This window comes from Falco punctatus (genome assembly GCF_963210335.1).
Source record: "Falco punctatus genome assembly, chromosome: 1".
In the NCBI taxonomy this organism is placed as follows: Eukaryota; Metazoa; Chordata; class Aves; order Falconiformes; family Falconidae; genus Falco; species Falco punctatus.
In genome coordinates this window covers 41,500,940-41,516,310 of record NC_137580.1, presented here as the reverse complement: position 1 = coordinate 41,516,310, position 15,371 = coordinate 41,500,940, and the positions used below count along the sequence as shown (strand labels likewise).

Genomic DNA, 15,371 nt, shown 5'->3' with positions numbered 1-15,371 from the left:
CCATAACTTACCTGCTTAGTTCCTACTCCTCATCACAACAGATAACTAATCCAGCATCTGAGTCCCTTCCACCAGCTCAAGCTGGTTCCTCCATCCACTACTTTCACCATTCCTCAGTCCTAGCACAGCTGATGAGAAGACTTGCCTTAGGCCTCCCAACCAACCCCCATTGCAAGCAATATTATGCACTCAAATGACTCACAAATTGGAGGATTCTCATTTTTGTTTCTGAGAATGATATAGCTCAGAAAAGAAAAGATGAAGCCTGATGAAGAAGTGTGAAGGGAACAACCCCCAGCCTAACACATCGGTTTCCTTCACAAGTCTTATTTCATGACTTTATCATATGCTGCACTTCTTCAGATGCAGCAGAATCTGAAGACAGGATTCACCTCAGTGTATTATAGACCTCTACATATGGGCTGAGCCCTCCTAAGCTTAGTGCTTATTTATGAGAGAAATAGGCTGTTCCAGGGTTTTACCTCTTTTATATGTTGCCCTCTGGAAAAGATAAATGACAACCCTGTGTAGAGGAATGAAAGCAGTGGGTTGATTAGCATTGATAATATGCAGCTGTGGCCTTGCCTCCAAGGCAGTGGGTTGATTGATGTGGATGATGTGCAGCTGTAGCTCATTCCCACAAAGTGGTTAAATAGCACTGAGGAGTATGGGAGAAGAGTGGCTGGATGGAGAAACAGCCTGGAGAAGGGAGAACCTGGATGTACTAGAGACAAGGAGAGGTGTGGTCTGGCTTTGTCTCTGGAGGATGGAGAAACAGCATGGACAGCAGAATCTGACCCGCACTAAAGCCTTGTTGCAGCTTGCTGGTTTTGCTTGTGCTGTGACAATCCTGAAATGCCTGTTTCTCCCCATCAGTTATGAAGGGATTGTAGGTAGGTACAATGCAGATGTCTGCTTTCTGGAAATGCAGGCTCCAAGTGCACAGGTCACAAAAACTTCATGGCTGAAATTGTGGCTGTTGACATCAGTGAAAAATTCCTGTGGGTTTGGGGAAAGTCAGGTTTTTCACTTTATTTCCATTCTTATCACTACTCTAGCTTGGTTTGGTAAAAACAAGATGCTCAGCAGCATCAGAGGGACAACCAAAGCTGTGGTCCTTTCCAGGATGAGCTGCCAAGCAGATGAAAGGAGAAACAAAACAAACAAGAACTTAAAAAGGTGGGAAATCAAAAGCATTAACTCATATCTCTGTTTGCTTGTGGACAGTTTTTAATCTTCTCACTTTAGCCATGGTTGCCAATACCTTTGTGTATATTTTTTTCCATCTTTCTTCCCACTGGTCTGGCCGTGGTATCCCACTATCTCACTGAACTGCTTCACTCTATCGTCCTGTAAATTTCCAGATTTCTCTTTATGATTTACATAGACATGAATCCTGGCTTTACCACTGTGCTTCCTTCTGCTCACTCTTCAGTCTGCCTGCTTCGCTCCTTTTTCCAATCACTCTTGCTTTTCTACTCCGGCTCTGTGCCTCCGTTTTTTACATAACTGGCTTGATCCCTCTGTCTGACGTACTGCTTCCCTGTCTCCCAGCGCTCTCCTGATGAAGATGAAGAGCTTTATCTCTTCAGTCATAGAACCCTGGGCAATATCATGTAGCAAAATGAATTAATGGTGCAAAAATAGGTCCAGAATGTGCTTACTCTGTCTTCTGCTGTGATACAGAAAGTGGAAATGTTTCTTTTGTTATTTAGGTTCAGCTCTTACTTCCCTGCCCAGTAATCAATTGCTCTTGTGATTATGGAGCCAAAGAGCACAGAGATCAAGGGCAAGGTGCTCAGCATGCTGCACACATGTACAGCCAAAGCAGAGACTGCACCTAACAGGCAGTGATAGTTTCTAAACCCCATCTTGATGTTGTTAAATAAATTAATTTGTGAGATTATCCATACAGAGAACTTCCGTTTTTTCATATCATAGCATATATTGTGAACTCTGATCCAAACTGATGTCAAGGCAGGTCAGTGTGAGGGCTTTGGACTTTGAAGCAGGGGGTTTCTACAATAGTGTGCGAAGGCATATACCGTGTGTGTTTAATAGGGGCTTTGAAGCAGTGGGATCTATAGACCTGATACTGACTTGGATGCTGCTTGGGAGAAAATGAGAGAAAAGAAGGGGAAAAAAAAGGGGAGGGGGGGGGGGTCAAGAAGAGAAAGGAAAAGAAAAAAGGCAAGGGAACAGAAAAGAAGAAAGAAAAGGGACTAGAAGAGAAAAGGAAAGAAAGGAAAAGAAAGAAAAGAAAACCACCATCTAGGGAACAGTGTTATGGGTTTTTTTAATAGCAAACTCTGTATCCAGCTTGGACTCTAAGTGCTTTATAGCACCCTTTAAAGAACTGTGTCATATTCCCATTCCAAAGACAATTAGTTCTGGGTTGCTTTTCTTTTTTTTGAGATCTGTCACTGTCTAAAACCCACCCAAAATCAGACAGGATCTTCCCAAGATTTTTCCAAAGTTGCTGGTGCTACCTCCCTTTGGCATGGTCAGCAGCCAGCCCCTGGACAAGTCTGAGTATCCTGACGATACCTTTCTGCATCCAAGGTGCCTAAATAAGTTACATGCTGCTCCTCAGAAAAATGCAACCTCCCACCTTTTTGTTTTTTGTTTTTTTTGTTTTTTTTTTAACAAGCTCCATCAAATATTATGGAGGAAATAAGCTGTGTTTTGACTCCCCATTAAACATTTGTGACTGGAAACTTCACTGGGAATAGTTCACCTCAGGAAATAATTTAAAGAATCTAGATACTGTTATTACAGGAAAACTTCATTAATCCTTGGAGAATGTTTCTGTTGGTTATTAATACAACATTATTGTAACTTTTGGCCTTTGAATTGGTGCTTCTCTTTGACTTATTTTGGCCTAAAAAAACTTCATGTAGCATTCAGACATGATGAGCTGAATTACTGTTTTATCTCTGGTCATATGGTCCTTGCTGGACAAAAGGCCACTTTTTTTTTTTTCTACAGACAAGAAATAAAAAGGAGGAAATTAAAAAACACACCAGGTCATTTCTCCCTTCTGGCTTTAAACTGCCACTCCAGCAGCAAAATTACCCCATCCATATCAGAAGAAACCAATGAGACTTGACAGCAAACCATTGCAGGAATGGTGGAGGGAGGAAATAATTCAAACTTTTAAACACATTCTAAAAAAAATAATCACTAACTTTTCATTCCTACCCTCCCACATCCAAATGAGATTCGTTGTGGTGCATTTTTTACCTGCTCAGATGCCCCAAAGTGTAAACAGCATTTATGCCATCCAGTCAGAGGCAACTCCAAAAATAGAAATGCTATTAAAAAAACCTTAACGATTCACCCTGGGGAGCTCTTTCCTCTGAGTTGCTATAAACCAATACACAAGTGAGAAGTGGGGTCACTGTGTTTCTGGATGTCATTTCTTAAAAAAGGAGACATAACAGACACCTTGGCAAGTTGTCATTAAAAATTTCATGGCAATACCTATAAGTGCAGGGATACCTATAAGTGCAGGGATGCCTATTCTGTTGCTGTGGCAAAATTCACATTTGGATGATTACGTTTTACCTACTTAACTCAGCCTGCATTTTCAATTCCATATGTCATTCTTCTTGTCTTATCTTAAATTGCTGTATAGTGTTTCTGTGCATTATTAAATAGTTGCCACATTTCAGCCTAGTAGATCTTGCATTTAAATGATGGTTTTACAAAGTCTATGCTACTTTGTTAGGTTTGCCTGTACAGCAGGTTGATTTTTTTTTCCAAGGAAAAAGTTCCTTCAGAAACAGGCTTGAAAAATTACTGGTTTTCATTAAAAGTTGTCAAAATCTTTTTCACTTTTTCCTAAAAGTTTCTGCCTTTCTGAATTGAAAATTAAATAGATGTATGTAAAAGAAATGGTGTTAGGAAGCCACTGTTATTATTAAAAAAAAAAAAAGGTTTTCCAATTAAATATTGTCCAAAATACTTTAGGAATAATATTCATGTGTTCTTTATTTTTCATGAACTGGGGCAGAAAAAAATAAAAAGAATCCATTTCAAACAATTAAGAATGAAAACAATGCCAGAACTGCAAATATCACAGCAAAAATCTTTCAGTTGTTTCCAGCAAGTTCTTTTTATGCATCATCTTTTGAAACTTGCAAGTACTGTAGTGTTCAGAAAGAAAAATTGCCTTTAATTCTCTTTCTCAGTAGATCTATACATAAAATGAAACATAAGTGCAATTTGTTTTTTAGATTAGAAACTGAGTGAGACAGGGATCACTGCTCCATGAAATGAAGCACGCTGTATGTAGGCTAGAGAAACATTCCTGAAAAGACAAAGTATTAGAAGCTGTCCCAAGGAGGATGCAGTGGCTGTCTAGAGGATTTGAAGAAACGGAGAACTTGGTTTCAGGCAATGAAATAAGAAAATATGTATGTTAGGCAGGTGGGAGATACTGATGAAAGGTATTACCAGGTGTTGCCTGTTACACTTCAGCTACTGCTCAGCAATGACAAATGAAGAACTTGGGTTGATTGGCCCAGTCAAGGAAACCATCACATGCATGTGTGTGTGTGTGTGCTGTGTTATCTCAGGAAAACAACATCCCTAAATGCAAAATTAGAGCAGTCAATACTCTCAGAAGGTAGCTTAGGCTATCTTAAGACATGTGGAAAAGTCCCTAAGGACAGAGATTCCCTAGAAGACTTTAAAAAGCTTTAAAGCTTCTCTTTTCATCATAGCTTCATAAAGTCAACTGTTAAAATGTGTTAAAATAATTTGTGTGATTCCATTTAGAACTAATATCTTTCTCAGGCTCAGATGCCCAACTGGGGCTGAATATCTCACTCAGGGTGGTATCTTCTGTGGGTGGAAGATGTTGACTGCAAGAGGGAGCCCTAGGCAGACTACTGTGGAAACAACATAGGTAATTTTGCAAAGCAAGAGGAAAGCCAATATGTACTGTGCATTTAAATCACTATAATAACAATAAAAATAAATAGTTTCCTTCAGCTCTGAGAACAGACAGGATTCTGCCCTTTGGTTTTCACATAGGTTTGTCCTGGCTATTAGTAAGCTCTCAGGAGCTATGTATTGCTGATGCAGAAAGGCAGGCCTCCCATCGCTATCTGTGGTGCATCCAGCCTGTGTTTTAAAGGAAACTTGAGACTGCAATCAAATAATCAGGTTTAATGAGCTGGGGCTCCAAGCAAAACATCTGGGCTAAAACCAGGAGTCAATGTGTTAAAGCTGGAAGAAAGCACCACCTTCATCCTGCTTACCACACCATGTAACTGGTCCCTTATCCCATGGCCCAAAAGATAGACACGGAAGGCTTTACCAAAGCCAGTAATTTCAGAAGGAAGGGCAGTCCATGAAACACTTTCTCCAGCCAGGCACAAGTAATGGTTTAGGAATAAACTCTAAACTGCTTTTTTTTACGTCAAGCTGGGTTTAGAGATGTTGCCTTACAAATTAAAGGCAGCCTTGCAGTTAAGGATGGACAACCAGCGTACTGGTTGTCTGGATGACTTTTGAGGGACTGATGCTTTTGACATCCAAGTTCTGTAAGCAAACCAGCATTTACATGAGTTACATCTTCAATGAATTTAAATAATAAATAAGTGTCTTGTGGTAGTCTAGTCTAGAGGTCACTAATGCGTGGCTAAAGGAGAGAAGGTTCCTGCTGGACAATGAGAATTGCACAGGTGAATACCTTTTATTTTCAGATAATTCAATGAACATTAACTAATTAATCCTGATAGCACCCTGGAACAGAAAGCAGGAAAGGGTAGTTATGCAGACATATCAGTAAATACTTGATTTCTTCTTCTTTTTTTTTTTTTTTTTTTTTAAAAGGACTGTTTTCTGGAGTAATTCCATAGATGGACTCATTGGTATCAGGCCCTTGAAAGAGAGAACAACTATGACATGATAAATGAGGCATATTTTCAAGAAACAATCCTACAGGTGATGTAATGCTGTAAGCAGAAATCACTTATTTAGCGGGATGCTGTGGAGAACAAATGAAACAGTAAAATACACAGTGACACAGATGCTCAGGGGACTTGCTTCTGAGACTCTCTTTTTATCTTTAACTACAAAGGGAAGATTGTCCCTTATGTTCTGCAAAGATGTGCCAGAGGAGGGTTGCCATGGGAGAGGATAACCGCATTAAGTCTCCCAGCCCCCAGCATGTCTGCTCCTATTTCCACCTACTCACCCATCTGGCCAGGTTGCACCTTTGCTGCAACCAGGCCAGATGGGTGAGTGGGGTGGAAATGCCTTCGGGCGATGCCTCAGGGACCAGCATGCAGATCCACCAGGGAATTCCTGTCTGGGCAATTTGTGGCTGGATTACAGCATTTCTCATCACCACCTGTGTTAAGGGGTCCAGGCACATTCTGTGAATCCAGCCCAGCAGATTTTCCACCTTGATTTATGCCCTGGCCATCTTCCAGCCATACCATTTGGACCTGGTTTTGTTAAATTGGATGCCATTGCAGGGTCAGGACTGATCAGCACAGGAGTTTTTTTGGCAGCACAAGGGAATGTCTTCTTTGGCCAACTCCTGTATTCATGGAAGATGAGAGTAAATCTAATTTTTTGCCTTCATAAAGGTCAGCTTTTCAAATTACTTTCATACATGTACTGCATCAGGGCATGAGAAAAGGTGACAAGCACCCTTGTCACATTGAAAAGAGGGAGGGCTAGAGTTAAATCAGCACCTTCCAGGAGCAGTGCTTCAAGGCCATTTTATTCCACTTGAGTTGGGATTGAATCCATGCTCTAGCTTCATGCTAGCAGGAATCCTGCCTATTTCTGTGGCTTTGCTTCAGAAGAAATTTAAAACCAGTCTGCTGACTAAATTTCAGTTTGGATAATTACATTTTGCTCACGTAAATTACTTTAGTAGTTCCAAAGAGGGGAAATTACACTCTGCTTGCTCTTCCAAAGCTATTTGGTAGCGTTAGTAGGAGAGATGAAATGGGCCAACCCATCAGAGAGGTGGCTGCATTTTAATGGCAGATGAAATTCCCCCTATAGAACACTTATTTTGTGCAAGTAAGTTCACGTCCAGCCCATGTGAAAGATGGAGAGCTATTAACACCTTCCTGGAACCTCACAGCTCTCAGCCTGTGATCTATTTCCCTCAGCCTTACTCCCATATATCAGACTGCTTCTCTGACAGCTCTTCTGGGGTGGCTTAATAAAACCCTACTCTTAACATTGCATTTACCCATTCTAAGCTTGCTGTTGTCTTCCTTTCTTTCTTCTATCACGAGCACCCTTCCTTCGCAGTCCACTCTGTCACCTGGGCAGTTGTCTTCTGACACCCAGGTTAGCTGCAAGACTGCTTGGCTCTGCATCATATCATGAGGAACCAGGCTTTTGCAGATAAGTTAAACTACATGCCCAGTTCTGCATGCCAGTGTAGCACCATTCATTCTTGCCTCTTCCTGTGACAAACTCCAGCTCTTAGATTATTCCCTTCTTCTTTACATAATGCTTCTACAGCTTGGCTGTGGAAGTTGTGCTTTTAGCCATCTTCATCCTTACATCTTTCTGATGCAAGCTGATTTTTCCTTCTGTACCCAATCCAGGATTCTTATATTGTATCGTAGGCATCAAATCCACCACAAGTTTCATCTTTGTTATCCTTTCTTGCCCCTCTTAAATTTCTTCAGTGATCCCGTCTATCACATCACTCATTCCAGCCTTGATATTGCCGTTGTCATCTCTTTGGGTGTCATTCTCCTGCCTGGACTGTCCTAATTTTTCACATCCTTTAAATCTTTGACCCAAAATGACATTCTTCCTGACGCAGGGAATCAGTTATATTATCTTTAAGATTATTCATGAAACAGAACTTTTAGAACAGCTAATGCATATGCGTAAATTTATTGTTCAAAAGGTCTGATTGCTCGAATGCTCATTCTGTGAATTGCCACAAGATGAAATTTCTTCTAGTGTTTAAGGAACAGACCAAAAGATATACATGTAAGATGGGAACAATTTGAAATGCAATGTGCAACTTTTTCAAGCAAAAATTTGGAGATGAGGATTATGCTGCTCAATGGTGGCATGTGACTTTCTTCCCCAGCTGCAGGGAGCAGGGAAGCACTACAGATACCCTTATGGTGGCCTGGAAGGATTATCCCATCTGCTGAAATGCAGAAATCTTGACGTCCCTTCTCCCTCATGTAACCTCCCTCCTGCTGCTTGTTGAGCTTGTTCCTTTGGTCAGATCTGGCATTCCGCAGATTTATGCACATCTAATCTGAATATTTCCAGTAGCCCAACTGATTATGACTGATACTCGCAGAGGTAAAGTATCATTGCATGGGCTTGCATGGGCAAGGGTTGTAGGTAATTCTGCTCACCAGCTGTGAACTGATCTCATCTTAAGTGCTAAAAAGATTATGATTTTTTTTAAACCTTAAGTTTTGCAACTTATGGATGTTGGAGCAGTTTTAATGGATTCTGACCTTCCGCTGTTATTCATACAGAGATGAACAGCCCAATGCTGAAAAAAGCATGAATATATTCCCTGAATATCCTCATAAAGGAAAGAGAGAAATCAATGGAACACTGTATAAAAATGTTTTGCTATCATGAAATTATTTTCAAAGTCTGTGGACACTGAATATTGTCAACAGTGGAAGGTCTTTCTCACGTGTCCCTTTTCTTGTGAGCTACTAATGTACACAGCACTTACCATTTCACTGTTATTCTTCTTTTTAATATCCCCATATCATTAATATTTTCTCACTAAATATTAAAATAATTTTCTTCACTTTGTGCACTTTTTCTCCCTTGGACCTCCCACGGACTTAAATGTTCTATTTGCATATTTATGTAATAATGTGATGTGAAGAAACATCAGGATGCCAGAAGAACCATGGGTGCTGGACAGCCTAGGCACAGAAATTCAAGATGTCTGCCATAGATTATAGCAATGCTTTGGGCTCCTGTACTCCAAGAGAGCTTTAAAGGTCCTCTAAATGTCATGGCATAGGCAAGAGCTATTTGGAAAAGAAAATTCAGGTTCCATAGATGATTATGAGCTCATGGAAAATTTTAAATCTTAAATGAATGGCAAACAAGAGAATATGTTGCTTGATTTTCCTCACTGCTTTTTTTGTTCTGTAGAACTTAAATATTCCAAAATTTAATTCCAAATCCACCAAGGTAGTCTGATCACACCAAGGCTATTCCTGTTACTTCGAAATTAAAATGTGCTTCCCACTGCCTCTGCCATTTTGTTGGGATGAGCTGGAGAGAGGGAATCTGCACACTTTCCTCCGGGGAAAAAAGTTTGACAGACTTCCAGGGAAGTGGGAGCTTGGAAACTGGCCAGGATTGCTGCCACATGCCTGCTGGGCTGGGAAATTTGTTTTTTACTCAAAGGACTTGAAGTTCTGGTGTAGCTTTCCTGTGAAAAGAGGCCAGATGAGACTTCGTGGCCCTGGAAAGCTTGGAATCATCTGATCCTAATTCATTGACACTCAGAGCTCCCTGAACATCTACCAGGCAGCCATGGAGCCCAAGTTCACTATCATTTGTAGGCACAGCTTTCATGGTCTTCACTTAAAACAGATCCTCTTAACTGAAGTTTCGGCTCTGCAGTTTCTAATGGAGAAGAATTTGCGCTGAGAACTCCTAACTATACTTACACAGAGCGTCTCCAGAGCTTCAGGGATATATTCCAAGTCACAGCCTGTATGTTGGGCTTACAAGGGAGCAAGGTAACTGCTGACCACTTCAGCTGTATTGCTTTGCACTGGGAAGTTCCCCCGTTATAGATTACCAAGATAGATACACTTACACAGCTGAAGAGTAATGTTTTCTTTCCCCAAAAAGTTACATTAACGTCCCATAACATCTCACTGAAGTAAGTGTGTCTTTTGATATTACCTTTGCAGCACTGGCATTAATATTTTAAGAAATCTTACTTTGGCATCTTCCAATCTGAGGAAACACCAAATGAATATTGGAAAAAACAAAGGGAAAAGGAGGGTGCCAAAGCATGGATGGAGGCTGATGAGATGGCAAATGCTCAGATGGACACTGAAGACAGTACAGTGGGCTGAAAGCAGTGGACACAAACTCAGGTGTGGTGGAAAGAAGGGGTGGGATATCATGGCAGTGCTACGGAGACCATCAGGGCTAGATAGCTGAGAAAGTGCAGCCAGCCAACGTGCCAAAAATCATTAGACTTTTAGTGTTGTCCTTGAGCTAGAAGTCCTTAAATACCTGCATTGCATAACAGTACTGTCAGTTACTAAGTGTGTCTTGTAATTGGTTAGAAAGTCATTAATGACAACTTGCTTCAAAACCAAAAAGCTGATTCTGTGTACCTCCAGGTAACAACAAGTGCAAGAACAGGAGGAATAGTAATAATTTAACACCACAATACATCCAGTTGCTGTTCTAAATTCTAAGGAATTTATTTCATATACATATATATATATTAACAATAAACTAATTTTGACACTTTCAGTTTAAACATGTAGCAACTGAGTCTTGAAAAAGTGTGGATTTATTTATTTGGGTTTTATTTTATCAGCCCGACACTAGTTTAATCTGGTGTAATAGTTCTCATTCATGTCTTTTAAAACCCCTCAAGAAAATTTTGTGCTCTTAAGAACTTCACTATCATAAATCAGTATAGCTGCAATGACTTAAGAAACACTGCCGTGATCTATATCAGTTCTGGATCCAACTCTTTGTTCTTTGGTGCTGCGTGCCGGCACAACAGTTCACTGAAGTTTAATAGAATGTTTTTGATCAATGGGAAAAAAAGATATTTTTTTTTTTAAATGGTGATGTGAATTTCTAGTTCTTTTTTAAGATTCTGATCCTACAAGGTACTTAAACCGATTCCTCATTGAGTTCAGTGAGGAATGGGGACTCTTGACCCTCTGCAGGACAGGACCCTAATAGTTGGAAAGAAATTGCCTTGCATCTTGTACAACCTGCTAATGCGCTTGTGCATTCATGCACAACAATTGATCTTGCAAGCTTCCGACTGTTCACTGGACTTGCCATTATACCATGAATATTTTATAGCTGCACCACTATAATAACAGTAATTACATTTGCCCTTTTACAGAACCTTTTATCTAAGGATTTCAAGGTGCTTTATGGATGTTAATTAAGCCCCATGGTCTTCTTGTGGAGTAAGAATTATTATTCTGCAAATGGGGAAGCTGAGGTACGGAAACTCTGAACTTGACCTTGCCCAAGGTCATATCACAAATCCTTGCTAGAACCAGGAGATGAATTCAAGGCTCCTTGCTGCAGACTCACTGTAGTTATTTACTTGATTTGGACAATGCCAACAGCTGAACAAAAGCGCTTAAAGTTGAAAATTTGGATATTTTCCTATTATTTGGAATATTGTAGATTTTTACTGCTCTGAAGTGTCACCACACCCCTTAATATACCCTCACAACATAATCCACATGTCAGAAGGCACTCACAGAAATGAATCTGAGTGCTGCACGCAGAGGACCCTATCTTATATGGGAGATGCCAGCAGAGACATTTCCCCAAGTATTAGCCCCGTCTGGCAGGTAGCAGTACAAAACTATGAATGCCATCCTGAGCCATCAATGAGCTGTGAACAAAGTCCATAGTTGAAAGGCACTTTTCTTTCAATCGCTTTACTAATAGTGAAAAGATGTCCCAAGGTATATTCTAACGCAGGTGCCTGTTGAAACAGAACAAGGTCTTAAGAAAAAAGATTACTCAGGATGAGTATGGTACAATGCTCTGGGTGATGCTCTGTTTGTGTTGAGAAAGGAATGTACTCTGAATAATTAGAAAAGATAAGGTGGGCACCTGAAGGAGATAAGGAGACCATCAAGTCAGAAAATCGTTGAACAAAGAAAATTGAAAGGTCTACTCCACCTAGATCCCACCTATTGTGAATGGAATGACTGGGTGTCAAAATCAAATGAGTATGTATGTAAAGATGTTGTGTAACCTCTCACAAAAACTGTATAAATTACTTAACTTTTCACTGAAAACTTCAGAGCTAGTTTGTCCGGTACTAATCGGCTAGCTCCCCAGCGTTGCGGAAAATAAATACCTTTGCTGCTTAAAGACAAAATACATCTCTGAGCAGATACTCTGTGCCGTTTTGCCATCACTGTCATTTAGATGAATGAAAATGACTCACTGCAATGGCTTCATTGATAAGATTATTTACTATGAGAGTGCTAGCTCTTGATTGCTTTGCCAAAAAGGAAGGTAATTATTATGCAATGATTATACATTTAAGCTTATGCCTAAAGTGGACATGCAAACCACCTATTTATCCAGGGAAAATGAGCAGGTTTCCTGAGTGGAAAGGTACCTTAATGTACCTTAATCTAAACGGGGAGCATGCTTACAGTCACGGCAGGGCATGATAGCCTTTGGGAAAGTAAACTTTCAGAGAGAAATTTCAGATCAGTGAGGCCACATGCACAGCAGAAGCAAGCTGTGGGGGTTTTATCTCAGCCACAGCACTGAGGGAACAGTGCTTCACTTCTCCAGCTTCAGACTTAGTGCGTCCAAAACCATGTGTGGGATTTCCTGGCAGCTGGTGAACAGATGTGTGCCAGGTTGCGCAATGTGGGAAGTGGAGACAGTGGTCCCATGCCCTGAGCTGCTGCTTCCCATGGTACTGAGCTGGTTTAGGATAGTAGAACCCACAGAAATATGTATGTAAATGTAAAATGCTCTCCACTTCCTAAAGTGGACACAATCTCAGCTTCACAAATGTAACTGGGAAATTGCCACACAGTTCTGCCCATCCAGGATGTCCTTCAGGGAGTTCAAAGGTACTTCTTCCCATTAGGAAGACACTGCAATTACTGTAAATGATGTAAAATCCTTTAAGCTATGAGATATGACTGTGTAATCAATATCTTTCAATAACAAGGTTTACCCTGGTAAGAACTATTGTGCAGTAATAACATCGTTTATGATTTATTCTGCTGAACTTCCAACTTTTTAATCTAACAAACCTGTCTTTCAGCAAAACGCTATCCCCGAGCAGTGCTAGTGGGCAGTCACCTGGATATTACCACAATGCAAAATGCTCCTGGTCTAGATGGAGGTTGGGTGGGGATGAGTGGGGTGCCAGCACATCCAAGGTGAGCAGCAATAAAGCAAGGCCATCCTTACAGCAGAGAAATGTCTGGTGCAGACAACACACCTTGAGAAAGGAGTTATTCGCTTAGAACATTTCCCGTCTTTTTTTTTTTTATCTTTATTTTTTTTTTCTTTTTTTCTTCCTTAGGGGATCTATGTATGGCTTCCATTCTAAAAGGGGATAGAGGTTCCTGTCCCTAGCAGGGCTGTATCAGTGGCTTTCCCTTTCTTCTTTACAAGAGGATCATTCATGGGAAAAACATCCAAAGGAAACTACTCGCTGGATCTTTGGCTATAACTACTCATCTGAAATAAATCATTGGACATAGCAACATAGTACTGAGTAACGTTCCACAGATTGCCAACAGCAGTTCTCTGAACTGTGCATTATGAACAGAACTGCATTTTAAGTTCAGGATCTGATTTGCAAACAACTTAGTGTAGCCTGACAATTTCACTGTCACCTTTTACTTCATTTCAGCTCTTCTGCCTTCCCACCCCTCGTCTTCCATGCATTGAGAATCATTAGTAAGTAAAGCACATTTGATCTATGCTGCTGAGTTTATATGTCTAAACAGAAGCAAAACCTCATAGTAATTAATTATTTACTGAGCTGGAGACTTCTAAAATGTATCTCAAGGAAGTTCACAGATTTATTAATTTTAGTTCATCTTACTTGTTGTTTTGTTAATGGTATTTTCAGCAGGTGAGTAGCTGTTTTATTTTTATGTGCATCATACTCAGTTTAAAAGCCATTTCATTGAAAGCTGCTTATGAACAAAACACTTGAAAGTAAATGTGAACTGCCTGAAGCAGTTTTCCTCATTGCCTGTGCTTAGGCTGTTCCCTGAAATCAAAGATTTGATGGATTTTTGTTTTGTTTGCTTTACAGGGTTTTATTCCATGCATGTAACAAATTAAAAATATGAATTGGAGTGGACATTGCATTTTGAAAACCACAAAGCACTTGATTTATTCAAATTATGTTTACATAGGAACTATTTCACCCATCAGTGAAATGCAGCTGCCTCTGGCTTGGAAGATGTCAGTCTTTAAAAAGAAACATTGCTAAGTAAAAAGAACTTTATCTAATATAAAACTTGAAGAGAAATGTAGGCTTGCAGGATGTAATTACTCATTTGGATCTTAGCCCAGACACCAAAGCTATCATTCCCTCTTTAGCAAAAGTAACTTGGAATCTTAAGTGGTTACAGATAATGAAAGCCTTGATTCTGCAACCTTTCTGGAAAATAGAAATAGTATTATTAGTATAATGCTTCCCAAATATTTAGATATAATTGCATTTAACATTTACGCAGCACTTTAGTCAAGAGACCCTCAAGCGTTCTATAAAAGTGAAGGTGTGTTAGACTTTTAGGGCAGTCCTGCTCACTGCTTTTGGTTCTCCCTGTTTCCAAGCCTGAAATATGTTGTTGCAAGGCAAATAATTGACTCTATTCTGGCATCTGAATTCATGCAGAACTTCTCAGTGTTTCTGACAGGGAGGTTTTCTGGATGGATCGTTGGCAGATGTAGCTACAAGGATGTGGCCACAGTGTAGTTACTATGACAGCCGGGGCTGGTTTGAAGGATTGGTTCGCCTTCCAGCCTATTGATTCTGAGTTTTGTAGCAGCATATTTAGCACTGGTGTCAAAGTCATGGATGGGTTGGTGATAAAGCTTCAATGGTATTTTAAAAGCAGTGAGAGTGGGATTCCAGAGTGGGCACATCCATTTGCTGTATGATGCGCAACACCTATGCAATCATTTCTATCCGCAGCAAAATGTAACCTATCAGTTGGTGAGCGTGTTTCAGCAATGGAGATGTTATCTGTTTCCTTCTGTATCCTTGACATTTTCATCAGTTTCCCCAAAGGATTCTCTGTCTTCCCTTCCCAGATTTTGAGCTATTGCCAGACCGTCATCTGAAGATCTGTGTTATTTTACATTGTCTTGGGAAAATATCTGTCCCATAATTGGGGGAGAAGGGAAATATTATCTAAATGATACTAAAATCCATATTTTGTGTACTACAGCAGTTTCATAAAACCCATTGGGAAGATAGGAAGAGAGACTTTATGGAGAAAAGAGGGGAAGGTTGGAAGGAACGACACATAAATGAAAAGAGCAAAGGTGTGGTGTGTGTTTTGATTTTTTGAAACAAGGAGTCTAAATATCCTTAAAATTTTTGGACAGTCTCACCTTACAAGATGCTAGAGAGTCTGTTATGTGAACTCTCT

At 40.2% G+C, this 15,371-nt stretch overlaps 1 long non-coding RNA gene across 1 annotated transcript in view; it reads right to left on the bottom strand.

Annotated features, from left to right (window-relative positions):
- Positions 1-4,001: 4,001 nt before the first annotated feature.
- The window catches only part of LOC308059177, a 49,847-nt gene continuing 38,477 nt past the window's right edge, over positions 4,002-15,371 (bottom strand). The window contains exon 3 of the long non-coding RNA XR_013926156.1: positions 4,002-15,367. This is a non-coding gene — a long non-coding RNA (uncharacterized lncRNA). The remainder of the gene's footprint in view (positions 15,368-15,371) is intronic.